A 24,417-nucleotide genomic window follows, 5' to 3' on the forward strand; every position below is an offset into this window, starting at 1 on the left:
GAGGTGCGAGTATTTGTGACGCTTTCACCCTCTGCCATAGCGCCGACAAGTGTCTTATAACTTAACTGCCGCACCCTCCACCAGATGGAGTGGAGTGCCCAAGTTCGTTCGGGTGTCTCAATGCGCGTGCGCCGCCGCAAATGGCGGGATGGAGGGCGCGCACATCAAAACAAATAAAATCAGTTTATTCGCACCACTGGTAAAAAAAGGTACGTGTGAATTATCTGGGCTCTTCGCCTTCTTGGCTAGACATACACCCACGCAGGAAGTGCTAGAAATGGTAGCGAGACAACCCAACATTGCACATCAATTTCGTGTACAAGAAAGTTATACAATGGTTGCGTACCAAAAGGGAAAATAAGATACGCAAGAACTTATACAATAGGAACACAAAGAGTAAAAAAAAACGTTAGTTTACAATGGACTCGCGTATTCTTCACTGCTGAAGAACTTTTTCATATCGGCGATTAATATATGAGCTATCCTTAAGTTTGTAGTTACTTTGTTGCATGTTATGGCAGGAGCATACACAATAGTTATTTTACCGTAAACATTGTTAAAATTTTGAAGGTTAAATCGACAGGTGAAAACATTTCTTGATGGACGAGGTGGATAAAAAAAGCACATGACGGTAGTGGGATGTTGTATTTAATATGTGTATGACCACACAAGCCAGTTTGCAATCCCTCATAGAAAAGAATGGTGTAATATTTAAATCATCAAAGAATGGGGCGGATGTATCTGTGAATTTACTTGTGCAATACGAAGGGCTCTTTTTTGTAATATGAATATTTGGTTTAAATAAGTGTTATATGTTAGTCCCAAAGACTCTATAAGTATAGTACATCATGTGGCTGTGAAAAAGTCAATAATAAAGAGTTTTAATGCACGAAGTGGAAAGAACTGTCGAGCTTTTATTAGGACATAACAAGCTCGCCTTAGTTTACTGTTTACTCGAGTTATATGAGGATTAAGGTAAAAGTTGAATCGAGAGTTACACCCGGATACACCTTTTGATCAACTCGTTCCAAGAGGTACCAATTCGTAGGTCAATTAACCTGTTTGAGATTTTATAGCGACTAGAGAAAACGATGTACATAGTGCTTGACGTATTTATTGTCAATTTAGTTTGTAAGAACCACTGGTATATCTCAGAAATATCCGTATTAGTGCGACTTTCGACCATTTGAAGTTTCTGACCGGAAAAGAGAAGAACTGTTTTGTCCGCGTACATAATAGTATGGCTGTAATTCAGAGCATTTGGCAGATAATTAATATACAAAGAAAACAGTAATGGTCCCAACACTGAGCCCTGAGGCACGCCACACAGGATTGAATGAACATGAGACACAGACCTATCTATTTTAACACACTGTTTACGGTCAGAGAGATACCTGGTGACACAACTGTTTAGCTGGGCCTCTGAATTCATGCCGTTCCAATTTTGATAACAGTATGCCATGATCGAGAGTATCAAATGCTTCCTTAATGTCAATAGAAATACGGATTACATAGTATTTGTTATTTAAGGCTATGCTAATAAATTCACTCAAGCACTGTACAGCCGTGGATGTTGATCTGTATTTACAAAACCCATGTTGGTTATCTACTAGGACTTTATATGTATCTAGAGAACGAGTAAAACGTTTAATCAATATTTTTTGAAATACCGCGTTGAGGGCACTAATTATTGAAGCGGGCCGGTAGTTTTGAATGGCATGTTTACTTCCGGACTTGTATATAGGAGTGACTTGAGATGTTTTGAATGTGTCCGGATATCTAGCCGTATAAAAGGATATGTTACATAATTTTGTCAAATGCTCATTGAGCTCCTCAATGTGTTGATTAATAACGAAAGGGGGGATTTTATCTCTACCCGGTGATCTTTCTCCCATCATTGTTTTAATAGTAAAAATTATTTCGTCATGAGTAATGTCATCATATACAAATAAATGAAATGTAGGAGCTGGGAGCTTAGGGGTTTCATACATGGTAAGCTGTTTTGCAAGAGCGGGCCCTATATTACAAAAATATTGATCAAATTCTTCAGCAAGGCTTTCTGTGGTTCTTATTGGTGGGCTAATTTCTGGTAACAAATGATCCCTGCTAGGAATTTTAATTACTGAGTTCACGATTTGCTACATCTTTCGCGGAGCATGTTGGTTGTTGTCAATAAGGCTGATATAGTAACGCTTTTCACATTTCCGATTCAAGGCCAGAGTTCTATTTCTGTGTATTTTATACTGGCTTCGATAGTAGTAATTGTTTTTAAATTCATTATGTTTTCTATACCACTTGTCTTTTGTTTGTATAGCGGACAAAACCACAGTTGTTACCCAAGGACTTACCGGGTGAGAATAATAACGCTTAGCATCAATAATTGTTTCTTTAAGGCACGATGTGATAACATTATTCAGGTGGTCAAATTCTTCGCTAATATTTATAGTGTTCTGGGCATTTATTTGTAGACTGCGTATACGCCAGCTTAATAGGTTATTCTTTTTTGATGGGGGTTGATAGTCCAAGAAAAAAGACGGGAAAATCATCTGAAATATTTGCATCGATAAGGCAGTTGGTCGTGGAGTTTTCGGGATGCAAACCGGACAACAACGTTGGATTTCATTTTATCCTTGGTCGAAACACGATGAACAATGTCACTGTCCGAGGGCGAGACTTTCACACCAAGTTTACGAGCGTGAATTGTCACTATGAGGTCCTTACATTGAGAAGTCCCGAAACCTTGTTCTGTGTTTTTATAGGCCACCCTCTGGTGATTTCAAGCAATTTATAAGTTTCCTTGTTTGTTTTCTTGCTTATGCTTCAGAGCACAATTAAGAGTTCGTCCTCGGCGGCGATCTTAATGTGAACTTGCTTGCACCTAAATGTCAGCAAAAAGAACTTGCTTCGATCATTCTTGCCAATGGTGCTTCTAATATGACCACAAGTCCTGCGCGTATTTCCTCAGATGGCAACTCGTTGCTTGATGTTTTCATTGCAAATACGAGGTCTGTTAGAAAATATCCAAACTTTGGCCGAGGAAAAAAACTGCCATAACTGGAGCATTGGAAATCTAATCACCCTCAAAGTAGACTCCTTGGGACTCCACACACTTCTCCCAGCGGTGCTGCCATTGTTGTAACCATTCCGAGAAGCCCTCTTTCGGAATGGAGTTTGGCTCAGCTGTCGTTGCAGCCATAATGTCTTCTCTTGTCTGAAATCGCGCTCCTTTCAACGGCCTCTTGATTTTGGGAAACAGCCAGAAGTCGCAGGGGGCCATATAAGGAGAGTAAGGAGCCTGTTGAACTACAGGAGTGTGGTTTTTTGCCAAAAAAAGTCTGAATAAAATGCGAGGAATGTGCAGGAGCATTGTCGTTATGGATGCGCCAATTTCCTGTTGACCGCAACTCCGGCCTCTTGCGCCGCACAGCAACACGTAGGCGACGGAGGACATCCTTTAGTACTCTTTGGTGATTGTTTGAGCCTGTGGTGCGTACTCGTGGTGTACCACACAGCGGGAGACAAGGAAAGCAGTCAGCATCACTTTGACGTTACTGCGCACTTGGCGGGCCTTCTTTGGTCTTGGTGACGTGGAATGCTTCCAGTGTGACGACTGGGATTTGGTTTCCGGGTTGTACCCGTACACCCAAGACTCGTCACCAGTGATTATAGTGCCCATGAAGTCAGGGTCACTGTTTGTGGAATCCAGCATGTCCTGTGAGACTTCAACACGAAGTTGCTTTTGCTCCACCGTGATCAGCTACGACACGAATTTCACCGCAACTCTCTTCATGGTCAAATCTTCTATCATAATGGAATGTGCAGAAAAAGTGATGATGCCCACCTCTTCCGCAATTTCTCGGACAGTCACACGACGGTCCTGCATCACCACAGCGTCCACTTCCGCAATGACCTGGTCATTTCGACATGTTGATGGCCGACCGGAGCGTGGCTCGCTCCCCACCAATGTGCGGCCGTCTTTAAACCGGCTGTACCACTCCTTAATCTGTGGGCTGCTCATAGCATCGTCACCGAAAGCCGTCTAAATCATCCGAATGGTTTCCACTTAGCTGTCGCCCAGTTTCTGGCTAAATTTGTTGCAGTAGCGCTGATCCAGTCGCTCCGTCATTTTCCTTGCAATAAAAAAAAACCGACGAGAGCACTGCGCACTACCTCACTCAAACGATGCGTCCTAGCGACTGACGCTGTCGGCAGTCGGCAAAAAATTCGCGCATGCACACGAAGGTTCCAGGTCAGCTGATGCAAGCGGGCTTGTTTCATATCCATCAGGTGTTCGCAAAAAAGAAATAAGGCTGGATACTTTTCTAACAGACCTCGTATTATACCGGATATATTAACAACTGATGTCATCCCCTATTGAAAAATTTGTACGCGAATTGTGCGAGAAATGTGCGAGATGTATGCATATCGCACAGATTTGACAAGTGTGCGATGTGCTACGCACATTCAACGATATATCGTAGAAAATGTGCGAGATCTGTACGCATGAGCTGCGTAGACTTCACGAAGTGTGTGAGATCTATGCGAGGTGCTACGCGAATGCATGTGCGAGATGTACGCATGTGCGAGATGTGTGCGATGTGTTGCGCCAACCTAACGAGATTCTGTACAAGGTGTGCGAGATAGCGTGTGATGTGTACGCACTGTAGTCATATGAGCAACGAGATCTTGGCCGATGACTACGAATTGCATACAAAGTCCATGCACCTAAGTCGTAGTGTATACAAAAGCTCGTGAATGACAGTAATATTTTATGATGAATCGTTTGTAGCACATGCAAGGACATAATCAATGTGCTGTATGACGACGTTGAACCATTGTGCCACATATAGCAGCATAAACTGCAGAATGAATAAGAGCGCCAGTGTTGAATTTTAGCAGTTTCATATAATGGACACACACACATCTACATCAAAGCTCATGTCAGTCCTAATGATGCAATGATTTTCACTTGGGGACATATTCTCGGATAATCACTTCCGGCAACACTATTGCCTTCGTGTGACGCATTGCTCAACCAGCCAATAAGCGCGCACTGACAGTGATATAGCCAAAAGCTGTTGTCTGAGACTACGTCCCTTGTTCAGAGTGGATCACCCGAAGCAATATAGGGTTGAGTACCTTCACAGTTTCGGAAAAAAATGCTATAGGTTTGTTTTTATGCAGAATAAAAGAAGCTGGCAATGTGATTATACCTCACTGAAAACACATCCAACACGGACGAGTTGTCAAATGATCTTATTGCATGCAGTTTGTTCAGTAACAGAAGATGCATGCGCTTTGTCAAAGCGTAATCATATTGCTTGCGTCAGAGCTGTCAGTCAGAGGTAGCAATGCAGAAATTTCAAGCTGCACATTTTCCAAACAGCTAAGTGTGCCCCCCCCCCCCCCCACAAGACGAGTAATTCACGAAGAAAGTTGGGTTAGTTGGTGTTGATGCAGTTGCTGCGACTAGTGCGAACGGAAAAAAGGTGGGACAGGACAGAGCCATCTCTCGTATCCCACTTTTTTTCCGTTAGTCTTGTTCGCGTTAGTAATTATGTCACAGCCCCCACAAGACTATCAAATCTGCTAGTCACTTTTTATTGCCCATATTTTAAAAGGTTGTTAGTGCCTGTTTATGCCAAACTGTAGCAGGCAGGCATAAACTGGCCATGCATGCCCACATGTAAAAAATAAAAAGAACCACAAACTCAGTGTAAATAAATTGGTGAATAAATAGCCTAAATCTATCGCACTTTGACAGAAAAAAATTACGAAATTACATAACCATCAATCACTAATGCTGTCATACGATCAGCACATTTTGCCCAATTGCTGCTTGAAAAATAATTTGCACTAAGTCTTTCACAACTTGTGCACTGTATGCTGAGAGAGCTTGACGTAGTAAAAAAACCTCGTATTTGCCGCTCAACAGCGGCAAATACGAGTTTAGCGTGGCAACGGAGCATTATCTGTGTATATACTACACAAAACTGAATTTGAAATTAACGGAGAAATGACTAAGTAGTTCGTGCATTGATGGTTCAGAGCAAGGCAACGCTTTGCGATTCGTTAAAAGCTGACCTCGAAACGACCAAAATATCAATGTCCCTACATTCAAGCAGGGTCGTTAAATGACGAACATGCAGCATATCCTGGCGTTCGCGCACGCCGGAAACAAACTAAAAAACACTTTTGCAAATCGCTGACACAATAACGACGCATATCAGACGCGCGCACGCACGCACGCACGCGCACACGCACACACACAGAACACAAGCAGTGTCCGAAAGCACTCGCGACAGACAGTGCAGACGTTCTCGCGCGTTGGCAAATCGAGCCAGCGTGGCAGCAGCGTCCGATGCACAGACGGCACTCTTCATGAACTATACACATCCGCAAAACGGCACACAAGCCAGAACAAAGTGCGTCGACGACGCCACTCGACACCAAATGCGTCGTTGATAACGCCGCATTAAAACACGGACACCTTGTTGAATTCACAAACATTCACAAACCAAACCACGATATGCTGCGATTTAACGGCCCTGACTGGTTGATACGGCTGCTCCGCAGGTTGCTGTCCTCGATGTTGAAAGAAACGTTGTTGAAACACGCCGCATCACTCGCATAACATGTGAATACCAGCCGCCACCATCCATGCGATCACGATTACCATGGAGCACCGTGCCGATACAGTGGTGCCGAGGAGCCAGAGACCAACGTTGCCTGAGACGACAAAACGGTAGAAGACGATGTAAACAATATGGCCGCCATGACGTTTATCCGGCTCTTGCAAAGCTTCCGGTTCCTCTATCTTGACGAAATGACATCATTTTCCCGTGTTCGGCTATCAAAATGTTACCAGTCTAGAAACGTTGGGCTGTCGGTATGTGAGCGCAGCATGAATATTTTCCTTGCGGACGGTCGATGTGGTAGTTTAATCATATTTACGCTTTGCCGAGAGAAAATGTGCTCTTTTTTGTGCGCATCAGCGATCGCTAAGCCCCTGGGCCTGTGCAACGCTGCTAGCTAGCTGTATCTTTCGTGCGGTGCGGCGTTGTTGGTCATCGTAGTTCGGTCCATTCGTGCTCTTTGTTCCCGGCTCATTAGCAGCCTCTGGTACTCTCGCCGATCTCGCAGCGGTTCACAGTGCACGGAAGAATGTGTTGGAAATTGTACTATTACGTTCATCCGCAATTTAACAGTGTTTATGCCGGAAGGACAGTTCGTGCAGTCGATGCCGCCGGACCTTACACGAAGGAGCGTTTGCCGAGTATGTCTCGAAAGGTAAGTCCGGCGCTTGGCGCATTTTTATAGTTCGTGTAGTGTGTCTTGTTAGGCGGAGCACAAGATGATTAGTACAGCGACCAAAAATATAAAAGTGATTTTCTAATGTTTGTTATTAATGCCGTAGTACACATTTAGCAAAACGTTTTATGAAAATTACCCTCAAACAAGTATAGGATGTTGCCAGGAGCTTCATATATTGTTTCTTTGCTTTCTGTTATGAAATACACTAGCGCCGGGTATCGTTTAGTCTGAACGGGCACGAAAATTGATGCCGCGAATGTCACTGCTTCTGTACGTAATTTCTCAGCAAGAAATGGTATATGTGGTGAAGTACGTTGACGTGTTGTCTTCACAGCTAACATCTGCGCGAGACGGCACCGGATTGCTCTGTCTGACTCATGAGCACATTTTAGCTTGTATGCAAATTTTTCTGCTTATATATTGTCAAGACAACCTGTGTTTCTTGTGTTGAGTGTTCTGTATGTCTTCGTCCATTTGACAGGTTAAATAACTGCCTGTGATGTCAGAATGAGATATTTGCACAACCATGTAGCTGGCTGAGGTCTTTTCACAATTTAACGCGGTGTTGTTAAATCACAAGTTTGCAGTTTCAGCAGTGATTGCAATAAACTGAACATTTCTTATTGTTTAGGGATGTCACGATTTCGTGAGACGGAGGCATCTCTGCACCACATGGGAGCCTGTGGCAAAATGCAGTGTGAGCAGCCCGACAAGGAATCTGATCTGCTTGCTTTGACAAGGTGTGTACAAAACAGTCAGTGCCACTTACGAGTTCTAGGTTCTGTTGGTATAATTCGTACGTGCCATCGGTCCTGAATCTTTTGGTGAGATTTACGAATTTGGACTCGTTCTACAATTTTACTATTGTTGCATTGAGTTATGAGAATGAAATTCTATTGGGAATATGTTGTATATGTTGTAAGAATCTTGAAAAATGGGGTGGTATGAGATTGCAAAATTGCATCTAAAACAGTAAATTGTGATGGCACTTGTGATGCGTTATTAGCAATGCAAAATCCCTAACGAGTATACCGGAGGGGCACTTCCTACCAAGCCCGATTCAGATCAAAATTAGCTACTGCAATTGGCTTCCTTGCGCAGCTTGCACAAAAGAGCCAATCACAAGTGAGAAATTCGCTCCGGATTGGGCTTGATCGCAATGAAAAGTGCACTGTATGACACCCGTATTAGACGAGCTTATTGAGATAAGTTCGTAAAGCCGGCTAAATCGGCAACAGCAAAAGCACTGAAAAAAGCACACTGGTCAAAAAACAATGTTGTCATTTTCTGCTGTTCCAAGTTAATGGTTAATAATGTGTCTCTATAGAACAATGTAGGCGCTGAGAGAAAACTTTAAGAAAATACATGCTGACTTTCCAACACAGCATTGTGTCTAGGATTTTTGCAAAACATAAAGTTCACAGGCTGGCAGGTTTGGCATAACGTACAACACTTTTGCTTTAGAAACCATATTCATAACTTCCAGTGTCTACATAATATTCGAGTACTACTTGAACTGTATATTTTAAAATATCGCCTACCTTCAGTTTAATCAATATACCTAAGTAGCCTCCTCTGAGTCAAGTATAATTGGGGGCTTGAGTAGATATGCATGATATGCTACTTACTGACTGTATAGTGACGTATTTTTTAGGAACTGTGTTTTGAGGCACACATATCCTTTTATGTCTTGTTATGAGTTGCCCGACGAAAGCAGAAGGGCATTGCAAGTTATTGCATATATTACTGCACTTAATTCCTTACATACATGCCTGCACAGATTCTGTGTTCCTAGATTTATTTCTCTAAGTAGTCAAAAATCATGTATTACACTTTTTTTCTCTTTTTTTTTGGGGGGGGGCGGCTGTTCATTGATTCCCATTCCTAAAGGGATGTTGAAAGAAAAAACCACGAAAGGTGGCTTGAAAGTGTTTGAATTCTTTTAAAGCACTACCAGCATGAACACGTTTCTGTTCACTTTTATAAGCTAGCTGCCAGATAAGAAACCACAGTGTGAAAGAGTATTTATTTCTTTTTTTTACTTGTTTTATTGTATGTTCTTTATTTGGCTCACAATGTTCTACCTACCACCTTATGCAGTACTCCAGCTGGAGCCTATGAGGTATGTTTATAAATGAATAAGTAAATTCCTGAAGCTTGCGACAAACCATGAAGCATAACATTTAAATGTAGTCAGTTCATAATACATCCCTAGAGCAGCATAGCATCAAGCTTGAAGCTGATCTCTGATGTCCCATAAATTGCAGGTTTGATAATGTGGTATCACAAACTGCTGGTTACGCATGTCAGTCAGCCTGGTGCAGTGGTCGCAGGTGAGAGTGTAACCGAAAGCTGGGTATGCTTTGCCCTTCCGCATTTGACATGGGAGGGAGCTTGAACTCTGCTATTGCTTCTCTTTTAGTTGGGACCATCTCTCTCACCTTCTCCTTATTATTCTGTCAACTTGCTAATATGCACTTCTACAAGCTTAGTTATTACTGCTGAACTTGGATGATGTGCGTTTCAATAGTTAGTGGGACCCTCAAAACCATGCTGTACTTTGTGTGCATTTCAAATGGTCAATTTGAAATATGCGATTGTCTGACATTCTCAGGGAAACAAGGTTTTTGTTCTGAATAAGGAATAGGCTGCTTCCCGAAAGAGTACCAGAAACAATACTTTCTCACCTAACAAAAGTGTTTAGGCATGCCGTGCTCAGGCCATGCTGACCTACAATAATTAGATCATAATGTGCTATATCGACCGTTACATGTTATTAAAAGTGGCAGACAAAAGTCATAATGCACTTGAATTTCACTGTTAAAATGTGTGTGGCTACCTAACATTTAGCCTTAGCCCCTTTGGCGCAGACACCATTAGTGCAAAAGGGGCGTATGTCATTACCAAGCTTTTGGGATAAGTACAGACTGAATAAGCACTTGTCAAGATTTTGAGTAGTACTGCCCAAAGTGTGATTTTATTTTTATTTTTTCATTTAGACCATGGAGTCACACTTCTCTTAAGCCTGTGCAGATACGCCACGCAGGCGAGCCCCATTCAATTCTCCCTTTACAGTGAATCCTGTTTTTCAGTTTCATGTTGCATGACATACAAAGGCACTTTAAGCAAGGCCAAAAATAAGTGGTTTGAATGTGTACAAAATGACTCCGGACACATTTTTTTGTTTGGAGACAGTTTAGACGCATCATGTATTCTTTCTTTTTGTGTTAGTTTTGTGATGAGAGGTTATTTATTGCAAAAAGAAAATGAAGGTTAAAGTGGCATTTCCTGCCAAATTTTGTGGCGAAACATCGTACGTTGGAGGACATCATGCATTCCAGAGTATTTTCGTATATTTTGGCTGTTGCGGTTCAGTACACTTGCTACAAAATTGCTAAGTTCAGTTATTGCCTCTTTTATAATGCAATATAGTCAATTTTTGCCAAAAACAAATTAACTAGGCCTTAGCAGACAGCCAGCAGGTGTGGGAACTTTATTGTGGTTTCACCACCTGTATATCGTTCTTGTGTATTTTCTAGCTTATCAAGCCTCTACTTTTGGATAACTGCAGTCTTTCTGGGTTTGCGGAAGAGTAATTCAATAATGCATCTCAAATAATTATTTTTCCCTTAAGTGTCCCTTTAAAGTTTTGTCTGATTGATGTGGCATGAGACAACACTGCCCAAAATGATCTTGCATGTCAGCAGTTGTGCTGCCATGTAATCACCAGTATTGTCTTTGAGGTGCTCAGAGATGTCACTGCACTTACTCTTCATTACCCAAGTCCCTAAGGAGCCATAAAGAGGATCTGTTTGAAATGTCCTGCAATAAGTTATATCATACTGTATTCACTGGGGCTCTGTTAAATGCTTGCAGTAGAAAAGCACTGTTTTCTCCAAAACATGCATAGTGTGTTGGGAATTTGTCAACGATTCTTTTTATCTCAGCAGTCATGGAAATATTGATTTACCGTGTTCACTGGCAGATTTATATCAAGCCTGATCTCTGTAGCTGCCTAGGCTTTTTTATTACACAAAAATTAAGCTGGTTTTCAATAATACCACCTTTTCACAGTACTGAAGCACCAGTTTGCAAAAATAATAGAATAAGTCTAACTCTATTTTTTGTAAAAGCAAGCTGTTGTCTTACACAGCAACTTCAGTGAGTTTTTTAAGCGCGGCAGGCTTAGGATGTTGGTTGAAAATTAAGTTGCTTAAAGACGTGTTGCATCAGAGAGCATGTTTTCTTTTATCTATTGTAGCATTATCTGGTCTCTTATGTTCCTTTTCATGCTATTCACAGTGCACACTTTCTAAGGAGAAAATGGACAGGCAGATGGTGGCATTCACAGCTCACACATTCCAAGGCACTAAGGGACACACAGAGTGTGAAAGAGGACAGTTATTTTTCACTGTCTGCCTGTCGCTTATTCTTTTGGCATGTGTGTGCCATGAACACCATCAAAATTAACTGTTACCAACTTGCCCAAGCTTCAGCTCTTGCGTTTGGTGTTTTTGTCTACAAAATGCCCATATGGCAGTAGTAGTGTTGCTGATATTTGCGTGTATGAAAAGGGGATGCTTACTTGATTGCAGAACAATTTGATTGGTTCTACACATGGTACTGAACTTACCAATGTCATTTTAAAGGTGGGATTAGGTAGGAAGCTATTGTGGTACTGTTTAAAGTGCCCTTGTGCAGATGCTTAAAGCTTGTCTTCTGTCGACAAAAATTGGGCTCAAGCCGTTGGAGGATAGTTGTCAAAGTGTAATGAAAGCCTCCTGGTAGACATGCTGAGTTATGCTGCTGGGGACACTTATTGGTTAGCCCTATTGGGTAATGCTGCTAGGCTTATGGGTGCTTTAACATTGCAGTGCGTGCAGAATGCATATCGTGCTATGGTATCATAATTGGCCCACCAAGTGACCACCTTTGCTTACACTATGTGGCTGTCTGGCCTACTTTACTTAACCTGACTGCCACCTATACAGAAGGAGGAGGAGGGAGGCAAAAAAAGGGATCTTCAATTAATTTTCTTGCATAGATGGCTCATGCATCATATTTTTCCTATAGTGCAGGATTTGTTACTCAATGTGAAGCTTGATATATGGAGAATATCTACATTTTTCATATGTATACCGAACAAGGATTGATTTGTTCACGGTGTCACTTTTTATATTATACTCACGTGACACTGAGCCCACTTGTATTAATGCAGGTATGGCTGGGCCTGCAGAGAAAGTGTAAGCAGACTGTGCTGTGTTGCTGATCAGTGCTGATCTCCACGCCTGAGTTGGTCCCACAACATCCAGGCACCAGCGTGCTTTGCTTCATCATTGACAAGGTAATATGATATGGAGAGCTTGCACCTGGATATCAGTTTTGAGCTTGAGTTTTGAGAAATATGTTGAGATAGAAGACACAAGGGTTGGCCTTGGTGATGGATGCACGTGTTTTTTTTAAAGTGCTCTTTTTGAAATATTCTTCGTGGACCTATTTTCAGCAAATGTTTACATTCCTTAATTGCAAACTGCCATCGAGCTGGTTTATGCCTTAAACTAGCACTCTTTCACCAAGAAAAAGCCTTATTTAGCATAAAATTCGTAGGATAGGCAAGGAGGTGACAGGACAGAACACTACTAACACCATCCAATTTTACTGCTTGCACAGCAATATAAAGTGAGAGTTGAAAGGACGAGGTTTGGGTTTGTGTTCGTTGGTTCTATGGGTTTTGGAGCCCCACAAAGCTTCTTTGCTAGGCAGACAAGCTTGTGGGATGTGCTTCTGAAATTTGTACAGCACACTGACAGTGCAGGGGGAGGGGTGGTGCGGGCCTCATCTTCGGAAGGAAGTGCACTGACGGCACCATTCACGGCGCAGATGACTCTCATAAAGTCAGGCAAGGCACCAGTGTTGATGTTTGTTCCCTTGCCCAAAATAGCATGTTTAGGTTCGGTGTAGTTGTAAGAAGACAAGTTAAACATTACTTTCATGGTTTGAGTGGCCGCATTTTTCTTAGAGCACTGAATTTCTTTTCTTGCAACTGCCTGCCCTGGTGTTTCCTTAGCGTCGGCATGAAGTTGGCATGGAGTTACGCATCCGGGAACTCAGGAACAATGACCCTGTAGTTGACACTTTGCGAAGAATACATTGGCTTCCAAGTCCTTCATTTTCTGTTGGCATACTTTTACTTGTACTGTTAGCAATTTCTTCTCGGCTTGCTGAATTATCCTCAGGCCCCACACTGACACTACTGATGTCTTCAATTGAAGACTTTTCAGGATAAGACTCCTGGCTTTGCAAGTGTGGTTTAAAAAAGGTGGCACTTACAGGTGGCTATTCAAGACCTGAGTGAAATGAACCGGCAAGTCTTGGTTACATCTTGTGTGTAGTCCGGTTGGAGTTAAACGTTTTACGAAAAATTGTATCGTCACTAACACGATGATAAGCACTTGGTCATTCACCACAACATCATAGTCGTTACCTGGCTAAATGAATTTTCGTCGAATCCTTGATAATACCTTCTACAGAACTTATGTACAAAACATTGTTACCAAGACTTACTGGTTCGTCTCACTCGCGTCCAGAATAGAAATCTGTAAGTGCCACCTTTCCTGCAAAGAACCTTATCCTGAAAAGTCTACACTTGAAAGCATCGGTAGTGTCAGCGTGGGGCCTCGAGATAATTCGGCCAGCTGGGAAGAAATTACTTGCAGCAAGAGTTGAAGAGTGCTGACAGAAAATCAAGAGCGTGTGAACTAGAGCAGACCATTATTCGGGTCTTCTGGGACATACAGCTGAATGTCAACTTCACAGCGAGACTAACGGACCACCTGTGCGGGCAATCACAAGAAAGCTTGATGTATTATAACCAAAACAGCCTGTTCAAACGAGGAAGTTATCTTGAGCTTGTCTTCCTACAAGCCCACTAAACCTGAAACTGCCATTCTGCGCAAAAGACAACTTCAACACTGGCACTTCACCCAACACTGACGAAAGTAAGCTGCATCGTGTAACGTGCCAGCAGTAAGCTTTCTGAAGTAGGAGAAGGGCCCACGAGCTTACCTTCCATGGTGTAATTCAGGAACCTGTCTCGGCTCCAGAAAGGGAGCTTTTATGGCTTGGCTTGGGTCAATGACCATAAAATTATCATTACCAAACAGAACGCATTAACAGTTGCAGACTCAGGGTAATGTCTTTACTTGCTTGATTTTGTGGACAAAAACTGATGAAAGGGTGCCCAATGTGACTAGTTATCCTGTCCAGGAGTCCGTGATTTCAAGAAGTTTGACAATCATTTCATTGGCTAACAATCGCAAAGCATACTTGTGCTGTCATTTGAAACAAAACCATGCACTTTAAGGAACGGTGACAATTTCTTTAGGTGTGGGGAGCACCTGCACTGCATATATAATTTTGGTTAAAAAGAAAGTAAGGCGGAATGGGCCATATAAAATTAATGACAATAATTTTGGCATAAGTAGATTTTTGCTCAAACCATCTGAAAGTTTCTTGTTTTAGAAAGTATTAAATTTTGTTAAACGTAGCTGCTGTCAGATGATTCTATATAAGCATTTGGCCTTATGCAATACTATTTGCTTTAAATAAAATTTTTGGGTTTTATTTGTCAAAACCTCAATATGATTGCTGAACGACATATTGTAGGGCAAAGGCACAAATATACAGATAATTTACGAAAACATGTCACAGGTGCTGCTGATAACTTAATTCGAAACACAACAGGATACTGTATATATACTCTTCCGAATGCACAGGCGCACTAGCCACTTCGGGAAGACAACAGAGGGCGATTATCCGTGCTAACACAATCATTTTGAAGATCTAAAGAAAGCAAGTTCCACGTCGTACAAAACAACAGAGGTCTGACTTACACAAGCACTACTTTTTTATGGAAAACGCTTTGAGTACCTTACATGCAATTTTATCTTTACTTCTGCCTGGGATCTTCACATCATAAAATCTCGCACGACAAGGGCAGGCTTTTTTTTGCTGATAGATGCGCATTCAAGTCTGTTGTCATGTTTTTATCATGCTCCCTCATTCAATCATTGATGCAGCAGCCAGTTTGTCCTACATAGGACTTTCCACTAGGCAGTGGGATTTCATAAACCACACCGGGACCACATGGCCCGTAAGGTGTTACATGTTGTACTTAGCAGCTTACCTTAGATCTGCCCAATATGCGGGGACTCGTTCGCGCCAGCCTATTGGGAACAGAGTACAATAGAGGCACTCCATGCCTGTTCGCCACTTTCTTTAAATTGTGGCTCAACTTATGCACATACGGTACAACTTGCGGTCTTGGGCCACTCGGCTCACCAGCTCTGGCCTCATTCACCAGTGTGCCCGCTTTTGTAGTGTTCTCTTTTCCCAATATGCTGGCCCAACTGTGTCCCCGCATAATGGGCAGATCTAAGGTAGGCTGCCAAGTACAACACGTCACACCTTACTGGCGATGTGCTACCAGAGGGGTTTATGAAATCCCACTGTCTGTGGAAAGTCCTATGTAGGACAAACTGGCCGCTGCATCAATGATCAAATCATGGAGCATGCTAACAACACGACGAAAGACTTGAATGCGCATCTTTCAGCACACTGTAAAGCCTGTCCTTGTCGTTCGAGATTTCATGATGGGAAGATCCTGGGCAGAACTAAAGATAAAACAGCATGTGAGCTGTTGGAAGCATTTTACATAAAAGAAAAAAAAGTAGTGCTTGTGAAAGTTGACCTATATTGTTTTCATGATGTGGAACTTGCTTTCTTTAGATCTTCAAAATGATCGTGTTAGCCCTGATAATCGCCCTCTGTGCTCTGCCCGAAGTGGCTGGTGCGCCTGCACGTTGTGAGGAGTACATAAACTGTATCTCGCTGTGCTTCAAATAAAGTTGTTAGTAGCGCCTGTGACGTGTGTATGTGTATCTTCTGTGTATTTGTGCCTTTGCGCTATGTCGTTCAGCAAACAGCAACTTGCCTAACACCAAGTCCTTCTGCACAATATGATTATGGGGGACACTGTAGAGGGGAACTCTGGATTAACTTTGAACACCGGGGGTATGTGCCCAATGCTTATGGGGGTGTTGTTGCAATTTGCTGCCATCAAAATGTGGCCGTTGTGCATGGAATTTTATCATGCGCCATTCGGCTTAGCAGTGCAATGCCAAAGCCACTACGCCACCACGATTTTTAGTTTTGCTGGCAGAATAGCAGTTTCCAAGTAATTTAATTAGCTCGACCTGTTGATGCTGCTCTCTAAAAGTAGATTTTATGCATGTTACTTATGTTGCTTCAGTACTAGTAATTATTATTACTCAAATAATGCCTTTTTTACTGTAATAACACTTGTTTCAGTGATCTGCTAATGTAACAGGTTATTCTACGACACTATAATGCACGTTTCCTTAGGAGTCATAAGCATTGCAGGAAACCACTTATTTTCAATAAATTTTGTTCAGTATCGCATGTTCTGAATGCTAAAGCATTCTTACCTGTGTGAATGTCAGCTAAACTGCTTTTGCCTATGTGTTATCTTATTGCATGTGTGAAAAAAAAACTGTTGGCTTTTGTTTACTTTTTCAGGTGCGCGGCAAGCTCTCACACAAGCAACACATTCCAGTGGTCTTCTGTCAACAGACAGGGTGTATTGAAGTACGATTACAAGGTCCAATAAACAACGCTTGCGAGATGTGTGACGGGCTCTTGCTTAAAATCGGAGGACTTCACTATTAATGTAAGCTTGAATAGGTGTGCTGAAGAACCTGTGTAACGTGTACTTGTTTATTAACAACTACAAACCATTACCTCACCTGACATTTTTTTTTTCACCTCAACATAACTCTTTACTGTAGATTTCTGAACGAACCATTACAGCGACACAACACTGCAGTAAGGTCAGCACAAGTGTTCATGCATGAACACTTGTATTTACAAGAATTGTATTTGCATTATTATACTAAATATGAATATGAGGTTTGTATCTTTTTCAGGGTGCATACTCTCGCAGGTCGTACAAGCTCGTCATCTTGTACGCACTCAGCTCGTAGAAACGAACTCGTTCATAATGTACGAGAATCTCGTTCAGTGACAAGAACGCGATCTCGTACACATGTGTGCGAGAAATGTACGCGATGATTGCTGCGTAGACTGTACGAGGTTCTCGTAGACTCAACGAGTTCTCGCAGACTGAACGAGCTTCTCGCACAGTCTACGGAGCAATAATCGCGTACACTATTTCTCGTACATTCTCGTTCACATTTTTTTCAATAGGGTCTATACAAGCATTAGTGATAATTTCGGTATATTCATGCTAGTAGCAAAAGATAATCTTCCAAGGCAAAATGTTTCAAACACTCGTAATGTCCAGGTAATAACGCCATGGCAGCTCGAATACTTTCGGCAAGCTATCGGTCAAGACACTTGGAGTGTTGTCTACGAATCAAAGGATGGCGATGTTGCGTACTGTAGTTTCGTCAACATTTTTAAAAGCCTTTATAACGCCAACTTCCCATTTAAGAAAATAAATAGGCCTAAAAAGGCACGCAAGCCTTGGATCACTCGCAGATTGTTAAAAATGATAGAGCATGAAAACGCCTTGTACACAAGATTTGTCAAAACCAGGGACCCAGTGCTGTTAGCAGAATTCAAAGCACATAGAAATTGGCTTACGTCTATATTAAAAGAGGCAAAAGATTCCTATTACGTCAATTTATTCTGTGAGAAAAATACGCAAACATCGGAGGTGCTATGACGCAAACTAAACGCGCTTGTTTGTCCAACCAGAGTGCTAGCTATCTCGGATAGCATCTTGAATAAAGGTACACATCTATCAGGGCAATCGCTTGCGGATTCCTTTAACAGCGTGTTTGCGCAGCAGTAAAGTGACAGCAATGACCAAAGTGTTCAAAACCCTGTTCCTGGGGAACATTTTATTGGGAACAGTAGCCCGGGTTCACTTTTCTTTGCACCAGCTAGTTGTGCAGTTTTTTTCTTATCTTCATTCAATGAAGAATAGCAAAATGAAAGACGCAGATAGAATTCAAGCAGACCCCATAAAATATGTCTGACATTATAACCCCAGTCGTCACGCATATTTACAAGATAATTTTGTCAAGCGGTGTTTTTCCTAAAATGATCCAGATTGCACCCGTAGTGCCAATATAATACGGTGAAAAGTACGGTGACACAATAAGTACGGTGACAAGAACATTCTAAATAATTACCGTCCTATATCAGTTCGGCCGGTATTATCAAAAGTTTAGAGAAAGTAATGTACTCTCGAATCATATCGTACATTAATAAATATAACCTTGTACAAAATTTTCAGCATGGTTTCAGAAAGCATCGCTCCACGGAAACGGCGCTAGCTACGCAAAAAGAAGTTATCCTAGATGCGTTCAATAGCAAGTATATCATAATTAGTGTGTACATTGACTTTTAAAAAGCAGTTGACCTTATTAATCACATCATTCTTCTTTCAAAACTCCAGAAATACGGTGTCCGTGGGACTACTAATGCGCTCCTCGAGTCATATCTTACAGACAGAACACAGCACGTAGATATCGGCACTGCCAAGTCTTCCATGCAGCCTGTTAGAAAAGGGTTCCCCAAGGGAGTGTATTAGGGCCGCTGTTGTTAGGTATATCCTTTAATGACATCGTACACATCACAGATAATGCAGTTTGTCGCGTACGCCGATGATACTACAGTATTTATTTCAGGAACAGTAGAAGTTAAATTAGAGCAAACAACCAATGAGGTTCTCGAAAGCTTAAAGTCTTGGGCAGACGTGAATTCCCTAATAATAAACTCCGGAAAAACAAAGGAGATATTACACCCACCTAAAGGAAAAAAATTAGTACAGCCATTAAACATTCGTTTAGGCAATGACGTTATAAATTTTGTAAGCTCTGTAAAAATTCTTGGAGTTATCTTTTCTGAACATTTAACTTGGAATGAGCATACTGATCACGTTCAATCTAAAGATTCCAGTGCTGTCGGCATTATATCAAGGCTAAGGCACACACTTTCTGTCAAAGTTAAAATTCTGCGGTATCATTCACTTGTCTCCTCACTTCTAGAGTATTGTAGTATTGTGTGGTGCACAACGGGCGTTACAAACCTAAAAACATGCATATGCTTCAGAAGTGAGCTGTCCGGTGTATAGCAAATGTCCCTTACCTCTACCCTAAATCTAAACTTTTTCTTAAATATATTTTACCAGTGTCTTGTTTATTGGACTACAGAATAACGATGATATACAAATGCTTCCGCCCGTTATAACGAAAATTATTCTCTCTCGTTAGCGAACTTGAAAGAAAATCCTTGTTTCCAGAATACGAGGTTCAAAGAACTATGGGCTGTGCCCACCCCCAGAGTATACGGTTATAGACGATCATTGCGTTACACGGTGTCTGTACTAATAAACAAACTATTCAAGGAGGATTTTTATCCTCCGTGCGCTTCTACTGCAGCCATTAAGTGTTTTTGTCGAGACAAACTGTCCTAGGATAGCATTGTTCTCTCACTGTATTATTAGAATGAAGTTTTTTTGTTTTCTATTTGTCTATGAAATATAAAACCGTGTTCTTGTATGCATATTGACTGTGATCAGTGTCCAAAGTATTTGTCATCTATGAAGGACGTTCGTTCTCCGCGACAGCTGCACTGCCATGTAATAGGGAGTCGGGACCTCTGTCAAGTCGCTGCAAAGACTTTTAGTCCCGTCCCCTCTTTTTTGAGCAAGGAAAATATAATGAAATGAATGAAAGTTTAGTTCAGAGTGCCTGTATGGTTTTCTCAAGGTTCTCGCCGACAGTGACAGGAAGCGCTTAATTTCAGTGTTCATTACACTACTGAATTGCTCCACGGCCACTACATCTTTCTTTGTAGCGGTAAGTTGTTGCTCTAGTTGGCAGTTTTCTTTTTATTGCGCTATCAATTATATGAACACTCCAAGCAGATTTTCGCCATCGCCGTCGCCGTGAGGTTTTGTCTAAGGTCCAAGGGCGCGCTAAACGCTTTATGTGCGAGAGAAAGCACGCGAGGGACGCGCGCTGTCACCGAAAGCGAACGCACGGCGGAGAGCAAATGCGACGTCTTCCTTTGCGCGAAACACGGGGGGGGGGGGGAGGATGGCAGGTATAGGAGGGAGGTGGGCGACGTTGTGCTGGGTACCAACTGCGTATCTTGCAACCGGGCGCAAGGGGAACTGGCGACTCAATCTCACATGCGAAAGGAGGAAAGCGGGAAGGCAGCACGGGAGGAAGGGGGTGCGGCTTCTACTCTGCAAACAACTGCGTACTTGTATTTTGCGCGGCTGGGGCGGTCGCGCGCACCGTATCTCGAAAGCGATCTGCACATGGCTGCTACCTTTGTATGCGATGTGCATTTTTCCGCTGAAGCGATAGACTGCGCAGACCTTCGCGCGCTGCTGCTGGCGCGCTTGCTCATGCCAGCCCTTTGACAGCTGTTGTCTACGATCATCGAGCGTGATCTCTCCTTGTTTGCTTGTGCGCGCTGACACCATGCTTGTTAATTCAGTTAGTAAGCGAATGTGTCCAAGTTTATACAGCCGATAAAACTTCTGTCCTTACTCCGTATAGCTCTCTACTAATTTGCTATCGCAATTGATGCTTCGCCTTTCGGGTGAATCTGCGACTTTTTCAGTTGGCCATTGTCGGCATTTAAAGACTTGACTTCCGCGCAAGCACTTTCAAGCTTGGACGTAAAATTATCAAAGGAGCTGCTCATATACACAGTGGCTGCCTTGATGTCGTCAATGTCTTTACTGATTGTCTCACTTTTGTCAAGTTTAGATGGCATGTCCTGAAAAATCTTTTCTAATTCCGTAATTGTGCTAGGTGCCTTATCTCCCATTGTAGGGCCAGATAAGCGAATGACTCAGACTAAGTAAACGAAAGAAAGCACCAAAATCACACATCTGAAAGATGGTGAACGGCGTTTTAGCAGCGCAGTTCCACGCGTGCCTTTCCCACGGAGTCACCCCCTGCTCTGTTAAACAACGCAGAGTTCGGGAGGCAGAAGAGCTGGTTTTCAGAAGCGCGTCTGAGCGCACATGCGCGCTGCCATCCTTGTGCTTGCGCGGATGCGAAAGCGGCGCGTCAGACTTCAGTTCACTTAGGTAAATTTATTGGTCGTTCGTATAATTAGTTACACGAAATGATACACAGACAAGGGTCCCATAGTCAGAGACTGCACCAGCACTCTTGATTAATTGTTATAAAAAATGAAGCGGAATACAGAGCAGGGAAACAACGAAATGAAATAAGCAAAAGATAAGCAAGAACCTGAGTAAGGACACACATTTAAGCAAAGGAAGAGGAAACACACGCAATCATAGCTGATTACACAACTACAAATTACTAACGGGAAATACCATTATACGAAGTTAATCAGACAGCAAACAATTCTTAAGCTGGTATTTAAATTAGTACAAATTAGATGACAATTTAATGGCAAATAATGGTAGACTTTTCCAAAGTTTAAGTACGCAAATCTTTCCGTAACTAGTATGACATAAAGGTAACAGGAAATTTCCTTCTGCTGCAAACCTTGTGTTATTAGGTTTAAGAAGTAGATCCGAACTAAAGAAGTTGTAAGAAACTTGTTTAGTAATAGTTTAAAAAACATCTCTAAATGATAGGTGAAGAAATCTGTAACTTGAAGAATGTGGTTTGTATGTAGTTGAGAGAAGGCATTAGAGAATAAATTGCTTCGGTTTATAATGCGAATAGCCTAATTTTCAATGTGCTGAATACAGGAATGATGACAGTGATAAGTAATACCCCATGCAGCAATGCCATAAATGATATGGCTATGAATGAAAGCCAAGTATAAAGATAACAATGCTTCTTTGAAAAAAAATGCACCTGATTTGAGTAGTGCTCTAATGTCAAATGCTGTTTTTTGTTTGATGTGCGCAATGTGATTAGTAAACTTAATGTGGGGATCGAATTGAATGCCGAGGAAGGACACATAAGTGGAGGCAGGAGTGTCATGCCCATTGACGGTCATGGTCGGAGAGCAAGGTAAATGTCTCAGTGTTCACCTAAATATTATGAATTGCGTTTTCGTAGGGTTTATAATTAGAAAATTGGCGTTACACTAATTAGTAATTTTAGACAGGCCATTGTTTCGTTTGAGAATTATCGAAAGTACTGATTTATGTGGAGGGCAACAGTCGTATCCTCTGCGTATAATATAGGTAGTGTATAATTAAGGTAGTTGGGTAAATGATTCATATAAATGCAAAATAATTGAGGACCTAAAATGTAGCCCTGAGGCACTCCTTGTTTAATAATTTTTCTTTCAAAGAAGGCACCACCTGCGTACATTGTTAATTTACGATTTAATAGATAACTTTTTAACATATTAAGTGCTGGACCAGAAATTCTATTAGACTGCAGTTTACTAAACAAAACATTATGGTTTACTGTATGAAAGGCTTTAGTAAAGTCTAAAAAGACCGAGCCAACAAAGTATCCGAGATCAAGTGAATGTCTAATATAATCAGGTAATCTTAGCAAAGCCAAGTTAGTCGAGCTTCCTGAACAAAAACGGAACTGACGAGGTTTCAGCAAGCTAAATTTGTTAAGGTAGTTGTTAATACGGTTAACTGATAACTTTTCAGCAACTTTACTAATTGAAGATAAGATACATGTGGGACGATAGTTAACGACTTGAGCTTTGTCACCCTTTTTGTGAAAGGAATTAATTACATTAGCTTATTTTTAGACGTCTAGGTAATATATTGGTTTTAACATAAAGTCAAATAAATTACTCAGAGCATCAGAAATAGTTGAAGCAACAAGCTTTAAATTAAATGCGGAAATTCCATCAAAACCTGGACTTGTGTTCTTCAATTTCCATGAAACGTCGCCCAAATTCCATGAAACGTCGCCCAAATTTCTTCACATTGCTGACTGATGAAACGTACACTATCAGCAAGTGCAATATTATTGCCAAGGCCCCGGTCTTCAACCTTCTGTAGAATTTTAGCAGCAAGCACTTCAACAACAGAATCAAGTTTACCTTCTGGCAAGGACTCGAGGCGCTCAATCTTCTTGCACAGCTCAGCATTAGTAGGCATCTCAGGGCACAAGAAGTAACTCAGCCAATTACCAGTGACCCCCCCCCCCCCCAAAAAAAAAACAGTGAGCAGCAGTCGCAAAAAGAACCGTGACGTAGGAAAGATCCAGAAAAATTAAAACCAGCCTGCAGTCAGTAGAAGTAGCAGGAATTAGCATACGTCCACGTTGTTGCGACTGCTGTTCAATGAAGCTGGAGCCCCAGTAGATCAGTTTATATCCCTTCCGTGCCAAGGTAGCGCAAGCGCAGCAGGGTCCAGCGAGGTGAAGCACGTGCCAGGTGAGTGTACAGATGACACGATGTGTGAACTGTGCAGGGCGCAGATAGGCGGAAACCACGCAAAAACGAGGCAGCGGCTTAGAAAACTCTGCAGTCAGTAGAAGTATGAGGAACTAGTGTACGTTCACGTTGTTGCGACTGCTACTAATCTCTACTCAGTGGCCAGCCTTGAAGCCCTAGCACGGCTATGGCAGCCGGTATACCCCCAGGTAAACAGGAATTGTGTCACCAGCACTTATTTACCCCCTGGTGCCTGGTGAGCCATGCTTCCCCAAAAAATAAATAACAAAAACAATCCTGCTGTAATGGCAACGCTTTTACAGCCAAGCTGTATATGGCTAGTTTCCAGCGGATTGATGTCCGTAGACTAAATATGCCGAAGATAGTGCTTCACCGAGCCGACCCACGGTAGAGCTGAAGCAGGTTTCAAGCATTCCGCCAACGTTTATTATCTTGGGTAGAAGTTTAATATCTTTGGTCTAAATACAACCCTTATCAGATATTAAGCTGATAAGAACATATATTACACTTTGACCCGCGTCGGCCATGTCTAGGTTCGCATCATACATGTGCATGCCATCCCACGTATTCAAACTAGTGCCTACCATTCTGAGTGTCTTCTGTGTCTTGACGTCATGCTCTACGTAGGCTCCTTTCCTCAGTTCTGATCTGACTGTGAAGTGGGTAGTGCGCGTGTTG

General features: G+C 42.0%; 1 protein-coding gene and 1 long non-coding RNA gene across 3 annotated transcripts in view; both read left to right on the plus strand.

The window, feature by feature from the left end:
* The window catches only part of LOC119446051 (arylsulfatase J-like), a 152,470-nt gene that overhangs the window by 100,445 nt on the left and 27,608 nt on the right, over positions 1-24,417 (plus strand). The window lies entirely within an intron of this gene.
* Positions 7,561-16,972, plus strand: LOC125942456 (uncharacterized). The gene is made up of 3 exons (XR_007465125.1): positions 7,561-8,054; positions 12,533-12,658; positions 16,912-16,972. It is a non-coding gene; the product is annotated as an uncharacterized LOC125942456 (long non-coding RNA).

The sequence above is a fragment of the Dermacentor silvarum genome, chromosome 1 (assembly GCF_013339745.2).
Source record: "Dermacentor silvarum isolate Dsil-2018 chromosome 1, BIME_Dsil_1.4, whole genome shotgun sequence".
Classification (NCBI taxonomy): domain Eukaryota; kingdom Metazoa; phylum Arthropoda; class Arachnida; order Ixodida; family Ixodidae; genus Dermacentor; species Dermacentor silvarum.